The sequence below is a fragment of the Bos mutus genome, chromosome 10 (genome assembly GCF_027580195.1).
Source record: "Bos mutus isolate GX-2022 chromosome 10, NWIPB_WYAK_1.1, whole genome shotgun sequence".
NCBI lineage: Eukaryota > Metazoa > Chordata > Mammalia > Artiodactyla > Bovidae > Bos > Bos mutus.
In genome coordinates this window covers 10,402,837-10,415,005 of record NC_091626.1, presented here as the reverse complement: position 1 = coordinate 10,415,005, position 12,169 = coordinate 10,402,837, and the positions used below count along the sequence as shown (strand labels likewise).

The 12,169-nt window shown below is 39.2% G+C and overlaps 1 long non-coding RNA gene across 2 annotated transcripts in view; it reads right to left on the bottom strand.

Annotated features, from left to right (window-relative positions):
* LOC138989361 (uncharacterized) overlaps positions 1-12,169 on the bottom strand; it is a 159,581-nt gene that overhangs the window by 93,105 nt on the left and 54,307 nt on the right. For both annotated transcript variants that reach the window (XR_011465547.1, XR_011465548.1), the window contains exon 2: positions 2,463-2,565. This is a non-coding gene — a long non-coding RNA (uncharacterized lncRNA). The remainder of the gene's footprint in view (positions 1-2,462; positions 2,566-12,169) is intronic.

Here is a 12,169-nt window from a genome sequence, read left to right as displayed (position 1 = left end):
CCAACAACTTTGGTACTTAAAACCTTGACAAGACCATTATCCCTCACAAGGTGTAATACCTTTAACAGGACAATCATGGCAGTTCACCTCTCCAAGGGTTTTTACTTTGTGATTTCCAGGCAGTCCCTGGATTCCTCCTTTTTCCTGGAGAAAAGGAAGTGGGAAAGGGTGGGCCCTACAACTCGGAAAACCCAGAGTCTTCTGGGGATGCCTTGCACAGGTATCCAGGAATCCAGGATGAAGTTGTTTTGTTCATTGCAACTGCCTCTGTGACCAATGCCAACTGTCCCAGTCCACAGAACCTGTGTGGGGAAGGCTAGGGGCAGGAAGGGATGGTCAGAGGGTGGAAGTCTGTTTCTTTGGCTGGCCCAAGGCTTTTTTTTTTTCAAGCAGGGCATAGAGCTGTCTTATTTTTCAGTCTTTCAATTTTCTGATGTCTACAAGTTACGTATATTATCATATATTTGTTTCTGAAGGCGATGTTGTTTTTCTGACCCAGTTAAGAAAACTGGACTTCAAATCACTCATTCCAGCCTTTGACATGTGGAAAACACATCATCGCCATCTTTTATGAAGCCGATGAGTGCTAACCTCTGTTCCCCAAACCCAGAACTTGGTCCCCACTCCATTCTCTCATTCAGTTCCTCCTCGTCCCATTACTGTTTGAAATGATATCTAGGCCTTGTGAAATGCATTCCTCTCACCAATTCACAAAGCATTAATATACAAGTTTCCCTGGGCCATTTTCAAAGGAAAAACTTTTAAAATAGTCTTTCTGCAGAAGTCACCAAAAAAGATAGAAAACAGGAAATTAAATGAGTTACCAAGGAAGTCTGCATGTGAATCTAATCTTGTCCTTGCAACTAATGAAGATTACATGCCCTGAATATAAAACAACATTATTAAAACAATAAAGTAACAGGGAACAGTCATGTTTTTGCCTGTAATTGATTTAGTCTCCAGACTCAGATTGTAAATATTATTTTTTTCTCTCTCAACACATGGGGGAAAATGTCTTCTTTTCTCTTATAAAAAGAAATTAGGAATTTGTATTTTGTTTCTATCATAGGAATAAGCTTTAAAAATTTTGTTATGACCTTACTGAATAGATTCTGAGTGCCTTTGATTTTTAGGGAAAAAATGCACAAACTAGCAAAATCAAATAGAAATCTGTTTTGACCAAATTTATATTGACCCAAATGCTGGTGTTTGATCCACATACACTGTGCTTTTCAAAACTACAGGACCTGCCTCCCTGCCACACATATGCATTAATAATAAAATCCCAATCCCAACATAGTTCTCAACTGGAGAAGCTTTGATTTATGGCAAATATAAGCTCCCCAGATAAATAGGAAATGATTAAAATCAGCATCTCAGGGAAAGATAACTGATAAACTCTGAGACCGCCTACTCCCAAGTGCGATTTCAGGGGTTTCCGAGAACACTGCAGGTACCACCACAGGGTCAGGTATCTCTGTCTCCAGAAGCCCACAGCAGCCCCCGTGATGCCTTTCTGAGCAGACCCATTTATTACTTTCTATTTACAGGCTGAAGGGAGCCCAGAACCTCCCTGCAGCCAGAAGGCACGTCCCTGCCTCATGGTCAAGGGCTTCAGGAGCACAGAGCTGGGGTGGGGGTGGCTGGGGGTGGGTGGAGGCTTGCTTTCACTTGAGACACACAGCAGGGAGGCTCCCTGAACCCAGCGTCCTTCGTTCCTAAAGCTCCCCTTGTAAGGAGATAAATCAGTGCTGCCCTGAATGGCCCGCAGAATCTAAGACAACTGGTTTTATTAGCGGGTTTTCAGAAAGAGCAGTTAACTTGGTTGTGCCAACTCTCCTCACTAGATCTTGATTACAATTGTTTGTTGGGGTCCACACAGTTTAGGATTCTTTCCAATAAGGAGATGTTATTTTAATGCAAGACTTAAAAACTAAAGTAACTGAGACTGACTGTGCCTACCGGTTGGAAGGAGAAATGAGCAGAGCTTCCCTAAGTCATTAAGCTAGCTCACGTAGTAGTGTGCTATTATCAATTTTAAAAAATCATATTTTAGGACAATTATTTTTTGACCTGTAAAGATGTTCACCCCATATTGCTGAGTACAAAGTACAGTAGCAAGTACAGTATGATCCACATTTTATAAAAAGCAAATTCTTACATTCTGGACTTCCCTGGTGGTCCAGTGGTTAAGAATCCACTTGCCAATGCAGGGGAGAGGATTGACCCCTGGTCTGGGAAGATTCCATGTGTCGAGGGACAACTGCACCTGTGCACCACAGCTACTGAGCCTGTGCTCTAGAGCCCGTGCTTGGCAACCAGAGAAACACGGCAGCAAGAGAATTCCATGCGCTGCGACTAGAGAGTAGCTTCTGCTCACCACAACTAGAGAAAGCACAGCAACGACGATGCAGTGTAGCCAAAAATAAAATAAATATTTTTTTAAAAAGCAAATTACTTACATTCTGCAGCTCAGACCTCTTCTTAGCACCTGCCAGTTTCCAAGCTCTTTGGCTTCCGTCTGACTCTCCCCACCTCTCCCAGTTCAGAGTACCTTCACCTCATCTGGGGAGGAAGGCCAAGAGACACAACTTTTTGTTACTGAGGACTATTCTTCCAGACTTTTCATTAATGGTGAAAAAGCACAATTCTCCAACTATCAAACAAAACATAAATCCCATACGTACAGATGGCAAACTCACGCCAAAGTTTTATTAATTCATTAATGAAGAAACCAGCAGTAAGAAGAGAGCCGTTTTGGAGAAACTTTGAGAAACAGGGATTATAGAGTTAGTGGGGAAAGGAGTACTGAAGTAAGATTCAGTTTAGCTAAATAGATGCTAAACAAGTTAATGGTCTGTAGACAAGTGTGTGGGTAACTTTTCTACCAGAGGGCCCCCTAATATATCATGAACCTTATTATTTTTCTAAAAGTTAATCTCTTAATATACCAGGGTTGTAAAACGTTTGAGCCACAACCAAAGGGTCATTCCCTGGGTAAGTCAGATGACTCTCCACAGACTTTTTAGTAAGGTCACAAAGCCATTCTTTTTGCCTTATTTTCAAGTTTTAGATAGCTTTTCTTCCACAATGACATAAGTTTTATGTCCTAGGTGCTTTGGAGTTTATACTTTGGAACTGTCAAAGCTAAAGATATAGTTCTTGATCTCAGCTTTCCTTCCATAAAGAGCTTTCCACCCTAGAACGAGGAAAGAACAATCTTAAACCAGTATAGGGTAAGCTAAAAACCAGACCCAAAGTCTCAGGGTGAGCCTCCTCTGGAACAGGAGCTGTTAGTGGATTGACAGGCACAGTGAATACCTCACTCAGTTCCAGACAATGACACCCAGTCCTTCACCCTCTTGGAAGGAGGCAGGAAGAAAATTCTCTGCTTTATTTGGCCAGTTCAAAGGAAAGACCTTAGCAAATGTCTTTGCCAGTAAATGGGAATCACCCTACAGTGAAGCTCAGTAAATGGGATCACCCTTCAGTACAGCTCCTCAGTAAATGGGATCACCCTACAGTACAGCTCAGTAATGGGGATTACCCTACTGTACAGTCCCTCAGTAAATGGGGCTCATCCTACAGTGAAGCTCAGTAAATGGGGATCACCTACAGTACAGTTCAGTAAAGCTGGACCTACATATTCAGAGCTCATGAGCAGCCTGCTAGCCCCATATGTTAATCATGAGCAGTCAGTCGAAGAAAACCAGACATCTGAAGAAAATTTCTAATTTGGAAGATAGAGATGTAAACAAAGAAAAAGCAACTTCGAGGATATAAGGAGAAGCATATTAAAAAAAAAAAAAAACAATTATGAGTAACATATTGGAGAGCTAAGAGAAGACACGGCATCCATGAAATAAGAACAGGACATCATATACTCATCCCTCTCTCACGTACGAAGGAGCACTAAGCAGGTAAAGGGCTCCTGATATTAAAAACATGATCGCAGAATGAACAAGGGATGGAAGATAAGGTTGAATCATTTCCCTTAAAAAGTAAAGCAAAAATACAGAGAAATAGAAGAAAAGCAGGATTATGCTAAGAAGTTCAAAAGCCAAATAACAGAAATTCCAGAAAGAGAAAATGGAGAGAAGAAATTACAAATGAAATGACTTTAAAATGTTTCCCAGAGTGAAGATGGGAGAGAGAGGTGAATGTACAGAGTCATGGGTTACTGAACAGTTTTATGAGAGGAAACCACCGTGGGAACTGACGCCAGGGCAGGAGAGCCTGCATTATAATTGACAAATTGCTGGGAGCTCAGAGTGGACAGGTCTGAGAGTTAAAAACTCCAGGGGGACCCAGTTATAGGGTGGCCTTCACAATTCTGTGAAATTTACCACCAGGAGCTTGACCAGATTCTCACACTGAATATCAGAGATGAACCTCCTTGTACTTCCATCAGGGGGAGAAAGGAAAAAAAAAATTTTTTTTAATACAACAGAGCACTAATTAACCAGAGTCTTACCTCATGGGGATATTATCAGAGCCTAACTTCCCTGGAGAAAGGGAAACACCCAATTCTAGCCCACTCTAGCCATTGTCTCTCATCTAAGGGAGGAGAAAAATTTCCCTGAGTTGCACTTAAAGCTCCCATAGGCTCACTAAAAGACTAAGACCTAATCCTAGGACTACAGAATGCTTCCCTTGTCCCATACCTTCTTGCTGCTGCTGCTGCTAAGTCGCTTTAGTCGTGTCAGACTCTGTGCGACCCCATAGATGGCAGCCCACCAGGCTTCCCCGTCCCTGGGATTCTCCAGGCAAGAACACTGGAGTGGGCTGCCATTTCCTTCTCCAACGCATGAAAGTGAAAAGTGAAAGCGAAGTTGCTCAGTCGTGTCCAACTCTTCTCGACCCCATGGACTGCAGCCTACCAGGCTCCTCTGCCCATGGGATTTTCCAGGCAAGAGTACTGGAGTGGGGTGCCATTGCCTTCTCCTCCCATATCTCCTTACTACAATACTAAAGTCCTGTTTATAGCAGTTGGTTTTACCTTGTACATTATGTCCAGCTATCAAAAAGAAAATTTACAAGGCATATTGAAAGACAAAAACCACAGAGCAAGCATCAAAACCAGACACAGCAATGATGTTGGAATTATCAGACCAGGAATTCAAAACAACTATGATTAATATGCTAAGGTCTCCAATGGATGAAGTAGACAGCACACAAGAACAGATGGAGAATACAAGTAGAGAGATGCAAATCCTAAGAACGAACCAAAAAGAAATGTTAGAGATCAAAAACATTGAAACAAAAATGAAGAATGCTTTTGACAGGTCTATTAGTAGATTAACAGATGACATGGCTAAGGAAAGAACCTCTGAGTTGAGGATATCTCAAAAGAAACCTTCCAAGCTGAAAAGCAAAGAGAACAACATTTTGCAGTTTTGGACAACTACAAAAAGTATAATATACACATAATGGAAATAGCAGAAGGAGATGAAAGGGCGAAAGGAAGAGAAGAAGTAGTTGATATAATAATGATTGAGAATTTCACCAGTTAATGTCAGACACCAAACTACTGACTGAGGAAGCTCAAAAAACACCAAGTAGCATAAATGAATTAAAATACACTGAGGTATATGATTTGCAAACTACAGAAAATTAAAAATAAAGAAAAAAATCCTGAAAGACGCTAGAGCAGAAAAATATCACGTCTATGGAAAAACAAAGAAAAGAGTTACATCTAACTTCTCAGAAACCATGTAAATAAGAGAGTGATGTGAAATATTTAAATTATTGAAAGCAAAAAAAACAAAAACAAAACAAAACCCCACCTATCTAGAATTCTATACCAGAGAAATTATCCTTCAAAAATGAAGGAGAAATAAAGATTTACTTAGACAAAAAAAAATTGAGGGACTAAGTTGCCAGTATACATGTCTTGCAAGAAATATAAAAGAAATTCTTTAGAGAGAAGGAAAATGATATAAATAAGAAGCTCAGATCTACATAAAGAAAAGAAGAGCTATGAAGAAGGAATAAGTGAAGGTAAAATAAAAACATATTTTCTTATTTTTAATTGATCTAACAGGAAACAGTTTGTTCAAAATAACAATAGCAATAATGTATTCAATTATGTATGCTTATATATATCTTATGTGCACATATATAATGTATATACAAATGAAATGAATGACAGCAATACAAGGGAAAGGAGAAAGGAATCAGAATTATTTTGTTATTAAAAGGTTTTTACACTATGTATGGTGGCTCAGACGGTAAAGCGTCTGCCTGCAATGCGCGAGACCCAGGTTCAATTCCTGGGTCGGGAAGATCCCCTGGAGAAGGCAATGGCACCCCACTCCAGCACTCTTGCCTGGAAAATCCCATGGACAGAAGAGCCTAATAGGCTGCAGTCCATGGGGTCGCAAAGAGTCAGACACGACTGAGTGACTTCACTACTATCACTATGAGGCAGCATAGGGTTTTTTTTAAAGTGGGCTTGGATCAGTTGTGAATGTATATCATAAACAATAAGACCACCACTAAAACAAGTTAGAAAAAAGAAAAAGAATTAGAGCTGATATGTTAAGATAGAAAACATGGAATCATATAAAATGCTCAATTAAGATTACAAAAGGCAGTAAAAAAGTAGAAGACGAAAATAGGGGGAAAAAAACAAGGGCAACAAGTAGAAAACAGTACACATACTGTAGATTTTAATACAACTATATTGATATCACTATGAGTGTCAACGGTCTAAATGTAACAATGAAAAGACAGGGACTGTCAGAGTGTATGAAAGAACAGGACCCAACTACATGTTGTATACAAGAAACTCACTTAACACATAAAGACACGCACAGTTCAAAAATAAATGGATAGAGAAATATATACCATGCTAACATTTCAAAACTTCAAGAGGGCAGGAGTAGCTATATTAATTTCAGACAAGGTAGACTTCAAAGCAAGAAAACTTATCAGGGATAAATAAGGGCATTACATAATGATAAAGGGGGCAATTCTCCAAGAAAATATAACAATCTTTAACATGTGTGGGCTGGATGAAGCAAAAGCTGAAATCAAGATTGCCAGGAGAAATATCAATAAACTCAGATATGCAGATGACACCACCCTTATGGCAGAAAGTGAAGAACTAAAGAGCCTCTTGATGAGAATGAAAGAGGAGAGTGAACAAGTTGGCTTAAAGCTCAACATTCAGAAAACTAAGATCATGGCATCCGGTCCCATCACTTTATGGCAAATAGATGGAGAAACAGTGGAAACAGTGTCAGACTTTATTTTTCTGGGCTCCAAAATCACTGCAGATGGTGACTGCAGCCATGAAATTAAAAGACATTTGCTCCTTGAAAGAAAAGCTATGACCAACCTAGACCGCATATTAAAAAGCAGAGACATTGCCAACACAGGTCCGTCTAGACAAGGCTATGGTTTTTCCAGTGGTCATGTATGGATGTGAGAGTTGGACTATAAAGAAAGCTGAGCACCAAAGAATTGATGTTTTTGAACTGTGGTTGTTGGAGAAGACTCTTGAGTCCCCTGGATGCAAGGAGATCCAACCAGTCCATCCTAAAGGAAATCAGTCCTGAATATTCATTGGAAGGACTGATGTTGAAGCTGAAACTCCAATATTTTGGCCACCTGATGCGAAGAGAAGATTCATTTGAAAAGACCCTAATGCTGGGAAAGATTGAGGGCAGGAGGAGAAGGGGACAACAGAGGATGAGATGGTTGGATGGCATCACTGATCCAAGGGGCATGAGTTTGAGTAAACTCCGGGAGTTGGTGATGAACAGGGAGGCCTGGTGTGCTGCAGTCCATGGGTCGCAAAGAGTCGGACACAACAGAGCGACTGAACTGAACTGAACGTGTGTGTGTTTAACAATAAAGTGTCAAACTACATGGGGCAAACACTGATAGAAATGCAAGGACAATAGACAAATAGACAAATCCACTATCATAACTGGAGACTTCAACCTCCTCTAGTTGAAATGGACAAATTCACCAGACAGAAATTTAGGAAGGACATATTGAACTCAGCAATACCATCAATCAATTAGATCTAATTTATATCCACAGTCTACTTCATCCAACAATAGCAGAATAGTATTCTTTCAAGTTAACATGAAATATCCATCAAAACTGACTATATTCTGGGCCCTGAAATACACTTTAACAAATTTAAATGAATAGAAATTATATAGTGTCTGCTTCCAGACCACAGTAGAATTAAACTAGATATCAATAACAGGAAGATAATTGGAAAATGCCCAAATGAGTGGAGAGTAAACAACACACTTCCTAATAATGCACAAGTCAAAGAAAACATTTCAATAAAAATTTTAAAATATTTTGAATGAAATGAAAATAAAAAAATACAACTTAAAAAATTTGTGGGAGGCAGTAAAAGTACTGCTTAGAGGGAAATTTATAGCACTGGATATGAGAGTCTCTTGGACAGCAAGGAGATCAAACCAGCCAATCTTAAAGGAAATCATCAATCCTGAATATTCATTGGAAGGGCTGATGCTAAAGCTGAAGTTCCAATACTCTGGCCACCTGATACAAAGAGCTGACCCATTGGGAAAGACCCCGATTCTGGGAAAGACTGAAGGCAGGAGGAGAAGATGGTGACAGAGGATGAGATGGTTGAATGGCATCATCAACACAATGGACATGAGTTTGAGCAAACTCTGGGAGATAGTGAAGGACAGGGACGCCCAGAATGCTGCAGTCCATGGGGTTGCAAAGAGCTGGACAAAATGGACAGAGCAACAACATGTATTAGAAAAGAAGAAATATCTAAAATCAATAATCTGTTTACACTTTAGGAAACTAGAAAATGAAGAGCAAATTAAATCCAAAGTAAGTGGAAAAAAAGAAAAATAATAAGCATTAGAACAGAAATCAATGAAATTGAAAACAGGAGAGAATCAACAAAACCAAAAGCTAGTTCTTTGGACAAAAATAAAAAGCAATAAAATCAGTAAGCTGTAGCCAGACTAACTGAGGAAAAAAAGAGAATGCAAATTACTAGTGTGTGAAATGAAAGAGGGAAGATCATTACACATCCCACCGACACTGAAAGAATAATAATGGAATATTTTAAACTACTCTATGCCCCTAAATTTGATAGCGTAGATGAACTGAATCAATTCCTTGAAAGATACAGTCTACCAAAACTCACACAAGACAAAAGAGACAAACTGAATAAGCCTAAAGAAATTGCATAATAATTAATGACATCTACACCAGAAAACACCAGGCCCCAGAAGGTTCACTGGTGAATTCTCCCAAACATTTAAGGAAGAAATTGTACCAATTCTCTACAACCTCTGTTGGAGGACAGAAACAGGGGAATACTTCCTAATTCAGTCAAAGAGGATGGCATTACCCTAGTAATAAAACCAGACAAACACATTATAAGAAAACTACAGAACAATATCTCTCACAAACTTAGATGCAAAAGTCCTCAATGAAACATTAACAAATCAAATCGAAAAACAGATAAGGAGAATTATACACCAGAACCAAGTAGGATTTAACCCAGGTATGCAAATCTGGTTTGACTGTCAAAAATCAATTACATCAATAGGCTAAGGAAGAAAAATTATATATCAATAGATGCAAAAAAAGCATTGAACAAAATCCAACACCCACTCACAATAAAAACTCCTCCAAAACTAGGAATACAGGGGAACCTATTCAACAACTCAATTAAAAAGTGGACCAAAAACTTAAACAGACACCCCACCAGTGAAGATATACAAATGGCAAACAGCATATGGAAAAGACGCTCCACATCGCATATCAGCAGAAAAATACAAATTAAGACAGCAGTGAAATACGACCGCACACCTATTAGAATAACCTAAAATCTGGAATACTGACAATCAAACACCGGCAACAAATGAGAACTCCCGTTGCCCCACAAGGGATATGGTGCTCCACATCTTTGTGGAACAACGGGAGCTCTCATTCACCGCAAAATTGTATAGTAACTTTGGAGGACAGTTTAGCAGTTTCTTATAAAACTAAACATACTCCTACTACATGATTCAGCAATCACACTCCTTGCAACCATTTGGACTGTAGCCCCGAGCTAGCTCAGCTTCTCTGTCCATGGGATTTCCCAGGCAAGAATACTGGAGTGTGTTGCCATTTCCTCCTCCAGGGGATCTTCCTAACGCAGGGATCAAACCCAGGTCTCCTGCATTGCAGGTGGATTCTCTACTATTTGAGCCACCTGGAAAGTCAAACAGATGTTTATAGAAACTAAACTCTGCCTTATGATCCAGCAATCCCACTGCTGGGCATACACACTGAGGAAACCAGAAGGGAAAGAGACACGTGTACCCCAATGTTCATCGCAGCACTGTTTATAATAGCCAGGACATGGAAGCAACCTAGATGCCCATCAGCAGAGGAATGGACAAGAAAGCTGTGGTACATATACACAATGGAGTATTACTCAGCCATTAAAAAGAACACATTTGAATCAGTTCTAATGAGGTGGATGAAACTGGAACCTATTATACAGAGTGAAGTAAGCCAGAAAGAAAAACACCAATACAGTATACTAACGCATATATATGGAATTTAGAAAGATGGTAACAATAACCCTGTGTACGAGACAGCAAAAGAGACACTGATGTACAGATCAGTCTTATGGACTCTGTGGGAGAGGGAGAGGGTGGGGAGATTTAGGAGAATGGCATTGAAACATGTATAATATCATATATGAAACAAGTCACCAGTCCAGGTTCGATGCATGATACTGGATGCTTGGGGCTGGTGCACTGGGACGACCCAGAGGGAGGGTATGGGGAGGGAGGAGGGAGAAGGGTTCAGGATGGGGAACACAGGTATACCTGTGGCGGATTCATTTAGATATTTGGCAAAACTAATATAATATTGTAAAGTTTAAAAAGAAAATTAAAAAAAAAAAAAGAAACTAAATTCATTCATAACTGCCAAAACTTGGAAGCATCTAAGAAGATGTCCTTCGGCGGGTAAATGGATAAACACACTGTAATATATCCAGACAGTGGAATATTATTCAGCACTAAAAAGAAATGAGTGTTCCTGTCATGAAAAGAGATGGAGGAAATGTAAGTGCATATTAACAAGGGAAAGAAGTCAATCTGAAAGTGCTATATACTCTGTGATTCTAACTATATGACTTCCTGGAAAAGGCAAAACCTTAGAAACAGTAAAAGATCAGTGGTTGCCAGTGGCTGGTGAGGGTGGTGGAGAGGGATAAGCAGAAGGCTTTATTCGTCTCTGTGAGGACCACAGAGGACTTTTAAGACAGTGAGAATACTCTGTACACCACAGTGGTAGATACGTCATTATACATTTGTCCAAATGCATGGAATGTACAACATCAAGAGTAAACCCTAAGATAAACTAGGGACTTTGGTGATTAAAATAAATCAATACTGGTTTACCAATTATAACAAATGTTCTGCTTTGGTGGGGGATATTGATAATGGGGAGGCTATGAATGTTTTGAGGGAGGAGGTATATAAGAAATCTCTGCACCTTCCTCTCAATTTTTCTGTGAACCTAAAACTGCTGTAGGAAAAAAACTAAAATACATTCAAACAATAAAAAAGTAGAAATGACCTGTAATCCCCCCTCATGAATAGAATAATTGCTAGTATTTGTGCATTCACACAATTAAAATGGGAATATGCTATGAATGTTTTTTTTTAACTCCTGAACTTGTTTTCTTATTCAACAATGTGTTGTAGCCACAAATAATATGGATCATCATCTTGATTTTTAATGGTTGTATATTATTCTGCATGTGGGGAGTATACCATAATCTGTTTTAACTCTCCACTAATAGATCTATTGCATCCATGGATATATATGTGTGTGAGTGTGTGTATATGTATATACTTGTCTGATTATCAACATATTTTAAATTTCTGGAAATGGAATTAGTAAAAAGAAATGCCCATGTGCCATTTCGATACATAATGCCATATTTCCCACTAGAAAGGTTGTGTCATTTATACATCCAACATGTTAATAAGAGAGTTCACTTTTCCAATACTAGGTACTAAAAGTCTTTTTGATCTTTGCCAATCTTTTAGGCAAAGAAATGATATCTCATTATTTTTAACTGGCATTTTTTCACTTCCAGAAATGCTGCACAGTTTTCCATGTATACTGGCCATTTTGTGCT